The sequence below is a fragment of the Dendropsophus ebraccatus genome, chromosome 5 (assembly GCF_027789765.1).
Source record: "Dendropsophus ebraccatus isolate aDenEbr1 chromosome 5, aDenEbr1.pat, whole genome shotgun sequence".
Lineage (NCBI taxonomy): Eukaryota > Metazoa > Chordata > Amphibia > Anura > Hylidae > Dendropsophus > Dendropsophus ebraccatus.
Window position 1 is genome coordinate 52,619,015 of NC_091458.1, and position 18,511 is coordinate 52,637,525.

Here is an 18,511-nt window from a genome sequence, read left to right on the forward strand (position 1 = left end):
CCGCCACAATGAAAACGGACATGTCAGAACTGGCAGTTCACACAATGGAGAGAGCGGCCCCAGCCACGCTTTCCATTGTGTGCAATGGTGAATTGGGATGCAGGCACACACGGATGTACCCACATCCCAATTCAATAAAAATGAAGTATATCTGGCATATACTGCAGGATAAACTTCATTGACACCGACCGTTCTGTGACACGGCTGGGTCACAGAATGGCTGGTGTCTTACGCTGTGTGAACCCGGCCTAAAAATGGTTTGACCATGGTTACAATTTGACTACAACACTGGCAGTAGGCCGCTGGGAACACATCAAGTCATACATCAGCATCCCTTTTTAACATTTTAATGATGTACAATCCAGTAGAAACCAAAATGTGATGTAATGCAGCTTACATACCTAACATAAACCTGTTCTTTGCTTGTCCTCAGTAATGTACAAACAATGCAGATTTGGTAAATGGGTCTTCTGCTAACCACCAATAAGGTAGCCCTATAGTCAAGACAATTTAAACCATACAAGAGAAAATACTGACTATATGAGGCCTAAAACTTAGCTTTTAATATCTCATTAAAATTTTTACAAAATAAAGGACGACCAAAAACTGATAAATGTGACAATGTTTCCCAAGCAGTTATGCGGGTGGATGGGCAGTGGGACCTATATGAGATGGACACTGGGGGAGAAGGGAAAAAGTGCACTCTGCACTAGATGTAAATAACCTGTCCCTGCTTTTTGGGGTGATCACCTCTTTAACAGGGTGGCCCTAACCACGGTGGCGGTCCCTACCCTGAAATAAGTGCACAGGACAAAAACAATAAACACCAAGGGGGAGATTTATCAAAGGGTGTAAAATTTAGACTGGTGCAAACTGCCCACAGCAACCAATCACAGCTCAGCTTTCCTTTCAGCACTGCCTAAAGCTGAGCTGTGATTGGTTGCTGTGGGCAGTTTGCACCAGTCTAAATTTTACACCCTTTGATAAATCTCCCCCCAAGTGTCACTCTAAAATCCCAACACAGAAAAACTAAACCGTGTACAAACTGTGAACTATGTACAGTACTGATCAAACAATAACCTAAATATTAAAATATTAATGTTCCTACGCATTTCCCCGTCGATTATATACGGGTTCATCAGGGAACCAACGGACATTGATCATTTAATTCAATTAGGCATATAGACAAATATTAATATTGCACCACAAAATAGGTAAAAGCCACAGATAACTACTATTTCAGTGCGGCACTACAGGATGTAATGAGTACATATAGGTAGTATATGCCCTAAGGCCACAACAAAGCACATTCAAGATATAAGCTATCGCAGCAGTGTGCAAAAAGGAGAAATCTGCAGCAGCATACTTATTCACACAGATTTTGTAAGATCCCCAAGCCCTATTGGTATAAATAATGGCACATTATAGCCTAGATTTAGGTCAAGGGCAGACAAATACATCCTGGGAAAAAGACAATATTAAACATATACAGCTAGTATGAGATTTAGATGTACTCATCTAGGTAGCAGCTGCTCAAGTAGCCCAGTGCATAAGGAAGACATGCCCAATCGGCATGTAGGGGTAAACCTCCACGGTAGGTTGGGATTTTAGTGACACTTGGTGTTTATTGTTTTTGTCCCGTGCACTTATTTCAGGGTAGGGACCGCTACCGTGGTTGGGGCCACCCTGTTAAGGAGGTGATCACCCCAAAAGGCAGGGACAGGTTATTTACATCTAGTGCAGAGTGCACTTTTTCCCTTCCCCTATTGTCCTCAGTAAGCATCATGGCAGTGTGCAGTTCTATCAGCTTTTAAAGGGGTTATCCAGGGCTACAAAAACATGGCCACTTTTCCCCTACTGTTGTCTCCAGTTCAGGTGCAGTTTGCAATTAAGCTCCATTTACTTCAATGGAACTGAGTTTCAAAATCCCACCCAAACTGGAGACAACAGTAGGGGGAAAGTGGCCATGTTTTTGTAGCACTGGATAAGCCCTTTAAGGGCTTTGCCTGGCATGACCTCGCTAGGGGTAGAAGTAATGCCCAGCTGGTTAGAGTACATGTACAATAAACTGCCATATTCTGCCACTATCTCATTTCAGTAAAGAGAAGAATAAACAGATCAAACTCTGCCGCAATTACGGAGACACTGGCACGGCCGCCTGCTATCACTGCAGGTGTGTCCTCCAAGTGACCTGTATGTCTGATAAAGAGTCTTTCTAAACTGAGGAGATTATTACTGAGCACACAGAGAATAGATTACTACTTACTACCTCCCCAACCACAGATGGTAATTACACCACAAGTCACCTCAGACCTTGTACTTGGCTGGGATGGAATTTACTTTTAGATATCTGGAGGATCATGGTTTTCTCACCAATGCTGGTCCGCTTTATCTCTTAACTCTCACAAAAGACGAAGAAAACCAACAAGTCTACAGTCTACAAACATGTAATCTGCAAAATAAACAAAAAGTCAGGCACAATAGTCCATCCTTGAATTCTGTCCATATTTACCCAGGTACCCACATTGTTTGTCAGCTTTTTAGTGTCAGTTTTTTAGTGGTGGCCCCTGTGAGTAAATAGGCTAATCCCACAATCTAAAACTTTCTGCAAACACTTGGTTTAGTGTCCTCATTCCTAAAGCCCCTATTACATAGGGTGATATAGAGGAGCAAACTAGCGCTGTCAGTGCTCATTTGCTCCTCGTCCCCCACTCGCTATACTCTCGGCAAGTGGGTGAGTATAGCGGTGGTCTGCTGCTGCCGCCGCTCTTATTCCACGGAGCGACGGCAGCAGATCGTTGCTAACACAGTTGTTTGTCTTTCAGCATGTTGAAAGACAAATGACAGCAACGATCAGCCGACATCAATGTCAGCTGATTACGGCCGATAATCGTTCCATGTAAGCCTTAAGCCGAGAGCATTTAAGGACCCCCTATGGTTCTACTGAATTATACATATGGTTCTTGCAATATTTTGGTTTATACTATTACTCTTTATTCAAATATTTTCTTTCATAACTTACTACATAAGCCTTATGCATGTATATTGCTATAAATGATTGCAGTACATTACTACTATACAGCAAGTTATACATAGTATACTGCTAGTTATATTTCCAACATAAGGCTATGTTCACACTACGTAAGTGCCACGGAAATCACCCCCGTTGTTACAATGGCCGTGATTCCTGCGGCACTTACGAAGTGCTGAAGCCTTGGGGAATACCGGCCGAAGTGTATACACATAGTATACACTGCGTCTAGGATCCCTAGTGGCGCCGTAGAAAACTGACGTCAGTTTTCTGCGGCCGCTATTCAGTGAATAGCAGCCACAGAAAACCCTGTCAGTTCACACAATACAATACACTATTGTGTGCTGTGGGGAGTTCTAATGCGGGTGCGCACGGATGCGCCTGCTTCAGAACTCTCTGCCCGAAAGATCATCCAGCCAGTAGTGAAGTACCGGCTGGGATGACCTTTTCAGAGACCGGCCGTTCCGTGTCTCTTACCAAGTGTGAACATAGCCTTAGCCTTCACATGTACCGTATTGCTGTGTATTTATCGCTGTGAGTTTCTCGCACATAAATCCACAGTGATACTGATTGCTATCAATCCAATGTATGTGTATTCTCACTGCGTGTTTGGTGCGATTTTTACATGCAAGTTTTTATTTACACATGATTTTCACAGGCGAGTTCAACACCACAAAAAACGCAGCTACTTTCATGGGAGTTTGATGCGAGTTTTGTGCTTGAAATAAGCAGCGATATGGTACGTGTGAAGGCACCCAAAAACTAGGTTGCATTAAAATAAGTTGTAGTTTATACAACTTTGGGTTCTATACAAATATATTCTAGGAAATGGTCATCCCAACCAACATTCCTGAGCCTGTCCAGGTCCATCTGAATGAGGCCCTACTACACACCCTATGTCCAGCAACAGAAAACCTTGCCTCTTACATTTTTTCTACTGGTGTCCTATAAATTTATCCTATAAATTTATCATAGGAGCATTTAAAATATTTCATCTGTTGAGGTCTGGTTGTTTTGATCCCCACCGATTGTCATAAAAAGTAGGGAAAAGAATGCGATGGTGCGCTGCAGGAGACAGACTCTATAGAAAGTCTATAGGAATCTCCTGCAGTGAGATGAGATAAGGGGATGTACAAAGTTGTAGTCAATTGCTCCATGTTGTCCATGACTGAATTATGGTGATATTTTGACACTATGCATAAAAAACTATTGTTCCAATGTAATCATTGGACCAGGGAGTGAAGCAGAGAGTTGCAGCACAGGTATGGGAAGAAACCATGCTGGTAAGTACATTCAAAAATGTGTTATTGTCTTTTTTTTATTTAGGGTACAAACCCACACACCGTATATGCAGCGTATTTACTGCTGCGATACGCAGCAAACTCGCAACAAAATCGCAGCAGATTAGATCTAAATAACTGAACACAGCATCAAATCTGTACCAACAAATCTGCTGCGTATTTGTTGCATATCTGCTGCATATACGGTGTGTGGGTTTATACCCTTAAAGGGGTACTTCAAAGAGTAATGCTTTTTTTTTTTGCACTGTTTTAATACAGGTATATTTCTTTGTAATATAACGCCATTAAAATAAATGTGTACATTTATGTATCAATTTACACTGAATGGCAGCAATAAGTGACAACATGACCAACATTGCAGGGCTGTCGGAAACTGCAGGGCTGTTTAGGATCCCTGCTCTGATCCAGCGCTGGATCACAGCGCTATTAATATAGAACAGGGTCCCTTGTACGATGTATATTCTTATTATAATATACAGTACCTGGGGGAAATTGCATGTCACTGTGTGCTGTAGCCAGGGGAACCCTGCTCTTTATCAATAGTGCTGTGCGGCAGTGCTTCACAGCAGGGCACCAGATATTGCAGGGCTTAGACAGGCCTGCAGTTCCTGTCATGAACATTGAAGTATACATAAAAAAGTATATGTTTGTTTTATATACCAAGTTAGGGTACAAACCCACTTGACGTATTTGCTGCGTGAATCAGTCTTAAAAATAAGCAGGCAAAACGCAGGTTGGCTTTATACAATTGTTCTGCGTTAAAATACGCAATTGTGTATTTTTGAAGCGTGAAGCTTGTTGTTAGCAAAGCATCAGTTGTTAACAACCTGTGCGAAAAACGCATGTAGCTTTACGCTTCAAAAATACGCAATAGCGTATTTTAACGCAGAACAATTGTATAAAGCCAACCTGCGTTTTGCCTGCTTATTTTTAAGACTGATTCACGCACCAAATACGTCAAGTGGGTTTGTACCCTAATATAATTTTATTCAAACAATATTTAAAAAAAGTAAAGATGGTTACTCTCTGGAGTAACCCTTTAATAGGCACCTATTTTATAATGAAACCCTCTAAAGGTGAACATTTCGAAGGGACATTTATCAAAGTTACAGCAGGGGCGTATGCCAGGGAGAAGGCAGACATATGCCTTCCCCCTGGCGTACATCTGCCATACCCCCCGCTCACCCGATGGGCAGGAGGGGGAGGGGCACGGCAAGGCAGGGAGGAGACGTGGCGGGGGATACAGCAGACGGACACCAAAGAGGAGGAGTGAATCTGCTCGCAGGTGTAAATCATGATCCAGGTGTAATCATGGAAGCAGGTGTAGATTTGGTACGCTGCACGGCTGTCCAGATTCACTAGAGGTGTGTGCCTCTTAGTGAATTCAGCTGGGTAAAGAGGATGGGGCCTAATTAAATTTTTGATAAATCCCCCCCATTGTGATTGTATTGTGAAATAACTGGATCACTTCCCTGTTTATATACCCAATAAAATATGTAGACTTATTCCTCCTCCTCTGCAATCCTTTATGTAAAAATGCGTCTACATACAAGAGAGAACCTCTACAGTCTGCCTAGCATGGGTTAAATGATGTTGCGTGACTCTTTTAACAGGTGCCAAGCGACAGAAGCCCGTCCCCTCTCCTGTACATGCCTGGTAACTAACCCTCATGTAAATAATTAACAGCTACCTGAAATAGAAGATGCCGCACTCCGAGCACCTGCTCCTTTTCCACCTATTCTCCCCCTGAATAATGATGCTGAGGGAGGGGATGGATTTGCCTGGGTGTTTGCATATTGGGTGAGCCTCATGGCTGCGTATAATGAAGATGGCAGATAACCATAACTCCCACTGCCTAAACAAACATCACACAGGAGTCTGGGCTGAACAAAGACAGACGTTGTATCAGCACTTTAACCCTTCATCTCCTCTCACCATAGATGAAAGTTCACAGATCTTCTAGTTTACCCCATACTGGGACATAGCCATTTGCATGTTTTATTACACTCATGTTTTATTACATGGGAACTGAACTACAAAATGTTTTTTTAAGATATAAAGGGGCTGTATTCTGAGGTCATAGCTATTAACATGCAGTATATTTACTTTTTCTAGTTCAGATGGAAGTGATAGAGTTATTCCTGTATGGGAGGCTTCACTTATGTTCCATGTCTTTACATGCTGAGACGTCTCACTGATTCCCATCTTCAGCAAATATCTTCATAGTCAGTGGCATCACACTGGGTCAGATAACAATAGTATTTATAGTCAGTCAATGGCTATGTTCCCACTTCGGGAAAATATCAGGGAAGGTCTCATTTCGTAACATAGACAGCTGCTAATAATGATCATGATCAATTTTAGTGGCCATCTATTTAACAAGATGGCCGCCTTTACCCAATTTGTTCCTAAAGTATTTCTTCAATAGGCTAACTATATGTTTATTGGCCCTATTTACTAAAGCCCCATTCACATGTCCATAGTCTAGGCCATAATTGCAGACTGCACTACGGATGTGTCTCTGTAGTGGTCTGCAATTCACGGACCTCTACACTGAAGACAGTGATCTGTGCCACATTTGCAGGCCCACACTAGGACCTGTCCCTTACTTTTGTGGCACGGATCACGACCCCATACACAAGTGCGGATGTGTGAATGATGCCATTGAAATGCATAGGTCCTAATTAAAATTCAGATGTGTGAATAAGGCCTTAAAAGGGGTACTCCAGCGGGGGGGCTCTTTTTCGCTGGGATCGGGGATGAGGTGGCTGAGGGAAAAGACGTCCACTCACCTCCCCGGTTCCAGCGGCGGGTCCCGCATCGCGGTGCTCCGGTGCCCGGCCGCTTCCTGGTGTCTGACCCGGGCCCGAGACGCGATGTCTCAGGTCCGCTCAGCCAGTCAGTGAAGGAGGCGGGATCCGTTTCAAGTCCGCTCAGATACCGCCTCCTTCACCGTGGAGGTGAGTGGACGTCTTTTCCCTCAGCCACCTCGTCCCCTATCCCAGCGAAAAAGTGCCCCCCCGCTGGGGTACCCCTTTAAACATTTATGATCATAGTATGTATATATAGTGTTAGCTGTTTTTAGTGGAAAAGTACACCCAGTGTCAGGCAGCTGCTGCAAAGGCCAATAAGATCATGTAGTGCATCTAAAGAGGCCTAGATTCACATGATGAAAAGATAGTTCACTTTATGAATCCCTAGTTAGACCACATATGGAATATTGTTTGGGTACAAAGTGATAAATGGAATGGGAGGAGAGCAGTCTTGAGAAATGTTATCAAATTGGGTTGTTTAGTTTAGAAAAAAGATACCGATATCAAGAGTAAATAAAGAGATCACTCTCTGATCTATTTGTACCCTGTAACAAGGGATGTCGTAGAAGAACCAGAACTGTCGCCACTACAAGTGGTAAGTGTTATATGACTTTTCTATACAGAGCATATTTGTAGAAGCGCTGGATGCATTAATAGATATTGGAGATTCTCTTTAAGGGTGCCTTCACACGTACCGTATCGCTGCGTATTTAATGCTGCGTATTTATCGCTGCGTTTTTGGTGTGATTTTTCCATGCGAGTTTTGATTTTCACATGAAAATCAAAACTCGCATGTAAAAATCGCAACAAAAACGCAGCGATAAATACGCAGCATTAAATACGCAGCGATACGGTACGTGTGAAGGCACCCTAAGAGAAGTTTCTTCTTCCTCTGGATCAACACTGCAGGAGAATAGGTTAAGCTAGATGGACTAAAGGTGGTGGCAGGTCATCTCTCTCTGAGAACAAAAAAGGTCAGACAGTTGAAATGAAATGTGCCTGATCCTGGAGAACTTCCTACACCTTAGATAATTGGCTGTTCTTACCTATTTTGGTGGGTTTGGATGATTTTTGAGTAAAGTGTATGGGGACCTTTATGATCCCAATTTCAACAGGGAACCCCCAGAAAGATCAGACAGATCAAAACCACAATGCCCAATCCTTTTGTTCTCCCTGGAAATAAGCTGATGACAGAGGTTTTATCCTCTCCTCATTGAAAACAAATGTGTGTTGTACAAGTGCATGGGGAACTGGGTGTACAAAGGTGTATGGGCACCTTATGTTTTTCTTAGGTTACCAGTAATAATCTATTATTGAGATATGCCTTGCTATCCTATTTTCATACATGGAATAATTGAGCTCTGGAATTTTAGAAAAGAGAATGTTTAAAACAAACGAAGAAGAGCGATAAGACATTGAGTCAGTTGTGAAAGAACCTTGACTTTCTCGGCTGTGATAGCATACAAAGCTTCAGTGTCTGTACAGAACAATATAACAACACTTTCACTTGTTCCTCACTGCCAGTTTCCCATAAAATGGGATGTTCCCATCACTCTCACAGACAAATGGTCAGGCCATAACTTTTCCAAACTTTAAAGTACTCTTTAGGCATTGAGAGTTTATTGGTCAGGACATTAACCCCAATAAATTGTAAGGTCTCACAATAAGAACCTTCCCATGTTTATTTATTTATGTTGGGGGGGGGGGGTCTCAGTTCACAAAAATCCTTAACAAACTGACTCCGCTGAATAGCACATAGGACAATAGAAATTTGCTGGAAATTTATCTGGTCACGTTTTTAAAAAGTGAATATTTCTGGCATAAATTACAGCATACATCTGTGCTCAAAGTTTTGCCTCTCTTAGCAAACTTGGAACATCTTGCGCCAATGCTTTTTTCCTCAAAAGGGATACTCAAGAAACTGTTTTTAAATTAACTGGTGCCAGAAAGTTAGAAGTAATTGTATATGTATATTAAAAAACAAGTCTTCCCATACTTATCAGCTGCTGTTTGTCCTCCAGGAAGTGCTGTCTACTGCCACCACTTTCTCTGTCAGGAACTGCCCAGAGCAGTAACAAATCCTCAGAAGAAACCACTAATGTTCTGTACAGTTCCTGTCATACACAGAGGTGAAAGCAGAGAGCACTGTGTCAGACTAGAACAAATACACCACTTCCTGTAGGACAGCAAAACTCTTGTCCTTCCAGCTGTCACACTACCTTTGGCTGTCAGGCATAATGGCTATTGTAGTTTTGCAACAGCTGGAGGGCAGTAAGTTTGACACGTGCTGCAGGACATACAGCAGCTGACAGGTACTGGAAGATTTTAGGTTTTTAATTGAAATTATTTACAAATCTGTATAACTTTCTGGCATCAGTTAATCTGGTGCATAGAACTGGGTGAATAGAATGGCGCCAGTGCCGCGGTCCTTTCTGTGAACCAGGGCCGGTTCCCATGCACGGCGCTAGTCAATTACCAAGCTGGGGAGGGGGTTTCCTCCCACTGGGGGCAGATCGGCCCGCCTCCAGTGTTTTAGCCCAGGCCGGTGCTTAGTAATAGATCGTGGCACCTTGGTAAATGGACTGCAGCACCGGCTTTACGTCGGCGCCGTTCTATTCATATGTAACAATTTAATCAAATGTACCTGATGATATATTTGCTTTAAAAAAAATTTCCCCTTGCCTTTAAGAAAGGCTTTTGACATGTCAGCCTTGCTAAATTCCTCCCAAGTGAAATGCTGTCATGCATCCTTATGTCATTGTTTGCATAATAACATGTCTGTTAAATAAATTATATTAAATCATCAGGGGTGATATGCTACATCTTTGCAATTTACTTAATTTATTGTTTTGCCTTTTTATATGAAATACAATGATATAAAATCATCCACTAGGTGTCTCACTAACAGGAAAACTGCAGTTGAGGTTCCATCACTATGGCCATTTGGTCTTTTGTAACAGCCAAAAAAAAAAAAAAAAAAAAAAAAAAAGTGAAGTGATGTAAGGCAAATGTGATTTATAAACAAGGCCCACCCACTAAAATGCCACTGCAGTTGGGAAATTAAAATAAAAACCTACAGCATACATAAGACAAGCATTAGCTTTTTTATATTTTATATGTCATGACAGGTACACTTTAAATTCAGTTAGGAGAGTGCCAACATTGGTATACAGTATAATATCAAAATAATGCGAGACAATGTACAAATTATACAGCCACATCAATAACTAATACTGCCCCATAATGTATATCTAACACCTGCATTCCAGTTTATGGGCCCGTTCACACTACAGAATCCTGTCTGCAATCTCTTTTCAATAGGAGGCCTCACGCACCTCCGCTCTCCACGCCTCTCCGCTCAAAGAATTGGCATTGAAAGAGATAGCTGGCAGGATTCGGCACAGAGTCCAGGGAGGTATATCCATGCCCAGATTTGCTCTTATGTTTGGATACAATACTGACAGAGATCTTGAATATGATGATAAATGGAAACAAAAATATCACATAAAGCTAAATAACTTTTATTGACTCTTACAATTAAACAATGAATAATCTACCACACAGAAAGTCTATAAGCTGGAAAACACCATATTTTATTTGGCAACACAGTAGTTTGAATATGTGCCATGTAATACTGCATTTCCCTAGTAGCGGCTGCACACAGACTCCCCACCCCTGTGATGATCACTAGGGATTTATTTTTTTATTACATTTATAGCACATCTCTCTGTGCTGAGCAGAGATAGTTATGATTCACATCCCTGGCCCCAATGGGGCTCACAATCCATTTTCCCAATTTTGGTCACACACTTTCATAGGAAGTCTATAAACCTTGCAGTATATTTTTGGAATATGGGAGGAAACCACAATACCCAAAGGAAATGTACACAAACATGGGAAGAACACACAGACTCCAGACAGATGATGTCCTGCTTCAGATTTAAACCCATAACCCACTGTTTAAAGGCAACAATGCTGACCCCTGAGCAGGGCCGGCTCCAGGTTTTGGTGGGCCCTTGGGCGACAGAGCCTCAGCGGGCCCCTTTGTATAGTAAATCATGTGGCATCACTTTTAGAGGGTCTCTATCTCTGCATTCTGTGTAGGTATACAACTGTGTATTATATACTTATTATCCTCCTGTATGTGTGTGTATATATCTCTCCATTCTGTGTAGGTATACATCTGTGTATTATATACTTATTATCCCCCTGTATGAGTGTGTGTATATATATCTCCATTCTGTGTAGGTATACAGCAGTGTATTTTATACACACTCATACAGGAGGAGGATAATAAGTATATAATACACTGCTGTATACCTACACAGAATGGGGAGATATATACACACTCATACAGGAGGGGGATAATAAGTATATGTCTCTCCATTCTGTGTAGGTAAACAGCAGTGTATTATATACCTATTATCCCCCCCCCCTGTATGAGTGTGTGTGTGTGTGTGTATATGTATATATATATATATATATATATATATATATATATATATATCCATTCTGTGTAGGTGATCAGCAGTGTATTATATACTTATTATCCCCCCCTGTATGAGTGTGTGTGTGTATATGTATATATGTATATATATATATATCCATTCTGTGTAGGTGATCAGCAGTGTATTATATACTTATTATCCCCCCCTGTATGAGTGTGTGTATATATATATATATATATATATATATATATATATATATATATATATATATATATACTTATAATACACTGCTGATCACCTACACTAAATGGAGAGAAAAAAATAGCAATACAACAGTGGATTTATTGCATATTGTGACTCCCCCATGGAAAGTAAAGGGGAAAATCTGCAATAAATCCACTGCAGCAGATATGCCACAGGTGACCCTACCTTCCTACTCCCAGCACACATAGACAGATACTCATACACAACACCTGCATAGACTTACACACACAACACTAGCATACAGACTTACACACACACAACACCTGCATACAGACTTGCACACACACAACACCTGCATACAGACTTGCACACACACAACACCTGCATACAGACTTGCACACATATGCATGTATACTCAGTCACACATACACTCACCTCTGTATCTGGCAGTCCTGTTACATCTTCTCCCTCTGCCCGGGCTGCTGTGGAGGTCAGGAGACCCAGGAATACAGGAGGGGGCAGGGAAGCACAGCACAGGCAGCACTGTGAGGAGGCTTCTGGGCCCTGACCTGCTGTTTGGCCTCTACAGGCTGCCGTGCAGTGAGCCCCGCCCCCCTCTCCTCTGGTCCGACGCTGAGAGACTGAGGCCTGGAGGAGCCACAAAATGACTTCAGTGGCTCACCAGCGCCCCCCTCATCCCTGCGCCCGGCTCATCCCCCCTCCCCCCACAGCCTCAGGTAATGATTGTGTGCGCTCACCACCTGCACACAGTGCGATGTGTGTCAGTGTGTGAGCGCAGTGAGAGGGGAAGAAATGGGTGGGCAAGTGCAGGGAGGCCCCTTGAGGCACTGTGGGCCCCGGCACTTGCCCGAGTATGCCTGGTGCTGACGCCGGCCCTGCCCCTGAGCATACCTTACCTGCTACCTGGTCAGACGAGCCAGACATTGGAGAAATGCTCATTAGGAAATACCATATTGTTGTGGGGATATTAATATGTGCTATAAGCACAGATAATGTTTACTAAACTTTTGACAAGTGCCACTAAAGCCCCTATTACACGGGACGATCAGGGGGGAGCAAGTGAGTGCCGACCTGTCAGATCAGCGCTCGCTTGCTTCCTATTCCCTGCTGGCGCTATTACACACACCGACAGCGAGCGGGTCAGAGCAGGGGGAAGTGTTGGAGGACGATCTAAAGATAGCAGCGCTATCATGTTGATATTACACCAAGCAATTATTGGCTGTAACGGCCGATAATGACCAACAATCGCTTGGTGAAATAGGGCCTTTAGTTAAATGAATCATAGGTCCAGTCCATTCAGGCTCCACTGCTTGTACTCCTATAGACCACACAGCGAGCAGCTTAGGGGGCACTTAATGCATTTGATGATTGTGGACAGACAGAAGCCACTGCTGTGTAATATTATATTCCTCCTGCCTGCATTCTCTGACAACTACAGCCCATCCCCAGGGGTTAGAGAATCCAGACCAACAGTGATTACCTCGTTTCAAGGATGATTGTCAAGATTCGTTAATTTTAATGAAGGGGATTGTGCATGATCAGCTAGTACTCCAGCAGCATTGGCTTGTACCTAGGAAGGCTGTGTGTCTCAGCAGGACTTAATATACGCCATAGTGATGAAAAGATCAGATGCCAAACGTTTTCAAGACTTTACCTAGAATGTGTGTCCCATCAGAGCCCCTCTATCCATCCTAAATTCCTGACGGTGCAAAACATTTATAAAGTTGTTCTTCCTCCTAACATTGTATTTCCCTATTTTAATAGAAAAGGAAGTAAAAGGTTAGAAGGTATCAGCTAAATAAACATTATATCACATTGTGGTTCCGTTGTTTTAATTCCAAGTTTCCATGATCACCTCTGTAGTTAGTTGTGAAGCTTTTGGGCGTACAGGGAACGGAGCTGCTGCCCTTGTTTCTGAGAGAAAAGCCCTAGTGTCGCATATGACACCAGTGTTATAATAATATTAATATACAGACATGGAGAGAAAGGAGCTGCTGGGTTTGGGGGGCCCTTGGGGTTTGGTCCTGTGACAGTGGGGTTACAGGGCCATTCCGTGGCCTCCCTTCCCTGCTTGCGCTCGCTTTGCGGGGTTGGCGGTCGCCACAGTGTTAATTTAGTGTAGAGACTCATGAGGGCCAGGGGACCTGCACGTGGTACATGAGGCAAAATGGTTTGATTAAATTATATCCTAACATCCTGGCGTTGGTTTTTAAATGTAGCCGAGAGGCATTAGTGTCAGCCATAGGAGTGAGGTGCAACAGCTCCTTTTTCCCTCCATGTCCGTATAATAATATTAATATTGTTGCTATTATTATTAGTCATTAGTTAGATATGAGAGAACTTAGGGTATGTTCACACTGAGGAATAGGCGAGTATTCAGCGAGGAATGGAAGAGGAAAGTGTTCTGCTTGAAATTCCTCACCTATTCAGCCTTGGCAGAAGAGGAGCTGAATTTGAGTGGAGTACAAGCGGAATTTAAGCACCCATTGACTTCTATAAGATTCCTCTAGCAGAATCCACCCAAAGAAGTGACATGTCAATTCTTTGGGTTTGTGCACACTAAGGAATAGGCGAGGAATTGATGAAGAATCCGTTCTTAATTTCCGCTTGAAATTCCTCCCATAAAATATGAACAGAGCAATGTCCCATTGTGTTTAATATGATTTCCGCTTTGTTGTTCACATTGCAGAATTTTCTGCCACAGATCTACTTTCTGACATGTCAATTCTTTGGGCGGATTCTGCTAGAGGAATCCTATAGAAATCAATGGGGGCTTAAATTGTGCTTGAATTCTGCTTGAAATCCGCTTGTATTCTGCTCGACTTCCTCTCAATTCTGCTTGGAAATTCTGCAGTGTAAACAACAAAGCGGAAATTCCATTAAACACAATGGGACATTGCTCTGTTCATATTTTACGGGAGAAATTTCAAGCGGAAATTAAGAGCGGATTCCTCATCAATTCCTTGCCTATTCCTCAGTCTGCACATATCCTTACAGTGAGTTCAGGTTCGTCCGAACCCAATCGCTCAGCAACTGAATCCCACAGCCTGGAGAATATAGAAGCAGAACGATCGGGTTCGGAAGAACTCAAACTTATTGTAAGTTCAAACTTATTGTAAGTTCTCTAGCTATTACTATACAGCAAGTTTATATTATACATTGTATACTGCTAGTTAGAATTGGTGCACCAAAAATGTGCACAATTAAGCCACACACCTATTTGTCAAATGTGGCACAAAAGTGTGCAAAAAAAAGGTGCAAATCGGTTCTTGTGTGCCTGTGTGTAAACTGGACCAGATATTTGGCAGGGGCAGTTTTGATTATATATTTGCTTATATTCATTAGTATTATATTCATTGAAGTCTACATTATTTTCCATTGAGTGTATCTTTCACTGAGAGTGATTCAGCTGGCACACTAATCCCTGGTTTTCCCATCAAAGCTTGTTTGTTGCAGAAACTTATAAAGGAATGCTGGGGTGAAAAATTCACATTATCAGACAGGAAGAATGCAAAGAAAAACAAAGTCTCTGTTTGGACCTATTTCATGGTTTCAAGAACTACTTCTAGTTCCAAATAAGAAGATATATAATCAGTCTGGGGAATTGTTTAGGGCAGAGTTATCTCGGCTATCTCCCGGCTTCCCCATAGACATGAGTATTCAGCACAGCCATACATTTATGTGTTCCTTGTGGGGACGGGTAAACTCTCTCAGGTCAATAGCATTGGCCATTGAAAATCCATCATGCCTGACCCCTATCGCCAGCAACATCATCTGTCAGTGGAGAGTCAGGAGTCCCCATACACTTTATCCTGTTGTCAACATTGTGTAAGGTATATAAGCACAGGGATCTACAGAGTCTAGAAGTGGGGAAGCTTAAAGTACATCGGTAATTAGAAATCTTTACCTGATCGACGTGCAGTTGCTTCTGCCGCCGGGAGATCAGAAGACTATGAATATGTCCATACCGGGCAAATTCTGTTCACAGGCCCTATTAAAGGAGAAGTCCAGGGTAGGTCTTCTTTTTTCAAAAGAGTCGAGGAGGAGGTGGCTAAACATAATAACATGCACTCACCTCCCCAGCGCTTTTGAAAAAAAGAAAATGGCGACCCCAGACTTCACATTGATTGGTTTAGGATTCCTAATCACATCTGCTCTTTAAATGGGCCTTATACATTCAATAATCAGTTTCCTCTACCGCCCTCCCAATAGACATGAACATTCAGCGTAGCCGAACGTTCCTGTGTTCTTTGTGGCAAGGGATAAGCCACAGCCAGACAGCTCTAGCAGCAGCTTATCTCTCCGAGAACAAAGGGGTTTCTCAGTGGCAGTGAAATTCTATCACATCTATCCCCTATCTCCACCAATATAATCTGCTGGTAGAGTCTCGGGAGACCCCCCTATAAACTTTATACTGACAGGTTTGGTTGACATAAGTACTGTATATAGTGTATGGGGACATTTAATGCAAGGTAGACACGCACAGGACAAAGGGGAGTCCTTTTCCATTTGTCCACACAGTGATCGGTTCTGCTTGAATGCTGCAGCAACAGTGCTCAATGTAACAGACCTACCTGATTTTGCTGTAGTTCTCCTGTGCTGCTGTGGTGTAGTGTGGAACTGTGCCAAGTAGTGTAGTCTAAAAAGCCCCTGGTTTTCAACCCTTGATGCCACAAGGATGTATGTCTTCTATGGCAGGAAAGTAGGTGTCAGAAAGTTATACAGCTTTGTAAATTCCTTCTATTTAAAAATCTCAAGTCTTCCAGTATGTATCAGCTGCTGTATGTTCTGCAGGAAGTGGTGTATTCTTTCCAGTCTGACACAGTGCTCTCTGCTGCCACCTCTGTCAATGACAAAAAACTGTCCAGAGCAGGAGACTTTTTTTATCGGAATTTGATACTGCTCTGAACACTGGTGGCAGCAGAGAGCACTATGTCAGACTGGAAAGAATACACCACTTCCTGCAGGACATACAGCAGCTCATAAGTACGGGAAGACTTGAAATTTTTAAATAGAAGTAATTTACAAATCTGTACAACTTTCTGACACCAGTGGATTAGAAAAGAAAAAAAATCAATAGTACCTTTTTAAAGGGGGTTGCAGTCGCTGGTGTCCCCCGCTGTCTGTAGCCACCGTTACTTGGAAGAAGAGCTCATCTCAGGAGTGACAGACCGCTCAGCCAATCACTGATTGAGACACTGATTTTTTGCATGTACCTCCTTTTTTTCACCTCTGACCCCTGATGACGTGACGGATAACAGTGACAGAAACGCGTAGGGTGTAGGTGACGGTACTGGTGGTGACAGGACACACTGTGATATATATGGGATTGCTTTCCCTAGCAGATAGTGACCTGCTCGAGACATATACGTACTGGACTATAAGCTGTGATACATTTGGGACTAAACGGTTCCTTAAACAGACTTTGACTGGTACGGACTATTTACTTACTTTACCGACCAATTAGGATATAGCAGCACATTGGAGCTACCGTTGGTCCTTAGGTATTGTTAAGATTTGGAGAAACAGTGCTATACGCACACTGTATATACTGTATAGATTCATTGTACCTATTGTATACCATTTATTTTATTATGATATGAATAAAAGTTATTTTTTAGCTTACCTCCCAATATTCTCATATTTTTATACTCAATAGCTTGGGATATTTGTGACATACTCACGGTTGGTATACCCTAATTATACCATTTACACGAATTTTGACTGATTGAGACAGGACAGCTCAGAGGTCAGTGATTGGCTGAGCAGGTTGGTACTCCTCAGACAAGCTACAGTCCGCAGGGGACACCGGCGACAGCATCAGAAGAGTGTGGAGAGGTAAGCATAATATATTTATTATGTTTACTAATTTGGCAGCAACATGTTAAAAATTTTGGGCAGCTGGATAACCCCTTTAAGGGCTGTATAAATGATGCGGCTATCAGTCATGCTGCCCATCCCACACTTTAACTGGGCCATTATTAGTGCCCATGTACAACACATTTTGGCCCATGTACAACAGCCCTAATTCAGCCACCATGTATAATATGGTACCAGAAATAGAGAAATGTGCCTATTAGTGATGAGCGAATAGTGAAATATTCAAATATTTGATATTCGTACGAATATCTCCTGAATATTCGAATATTCGATCGAATATTCGATCCCATTAAAGTTAATGGGAACAAGTATTTGATTATTGAAAAACATCTATTCGGCCACTCGGAGGTAAAAAACGGAAGCTGGGGGATTTGAACGCTTATCGAATATTTATCGATAATATCTTACTATTCGATCGACTATCTATTTGATCAAACAGTATTCGCTCATCACTAGTGCCTATAGGTGTGTGATAGTCATACTATGGTATATGCAACAATCAAAAAGGGAATTCAGAGCAAAACACAAATACATCTCTTACATTACCATGGTGCTTGTCACATAAGCAAACAGAATAAGCCAACTACTTCCTAAGTGACACTTCTTACGCAAATGGAGCTCGGAGCAGACAGCAGGTCTCTCCGCCCACATCTGGTCAATGGAAGAAAATCAGGGATTAGAAGGTAATCTAAATGAAAGCGAGCAGCTTGGCGTGGCGAGAGCAGAGCCGTCCACCAATCACAGATGTCCATGTGTCAGTTGCTGCATTACCGGCTACTGTACTTACTATCCTGAACCTCGGAAAGAACCTAA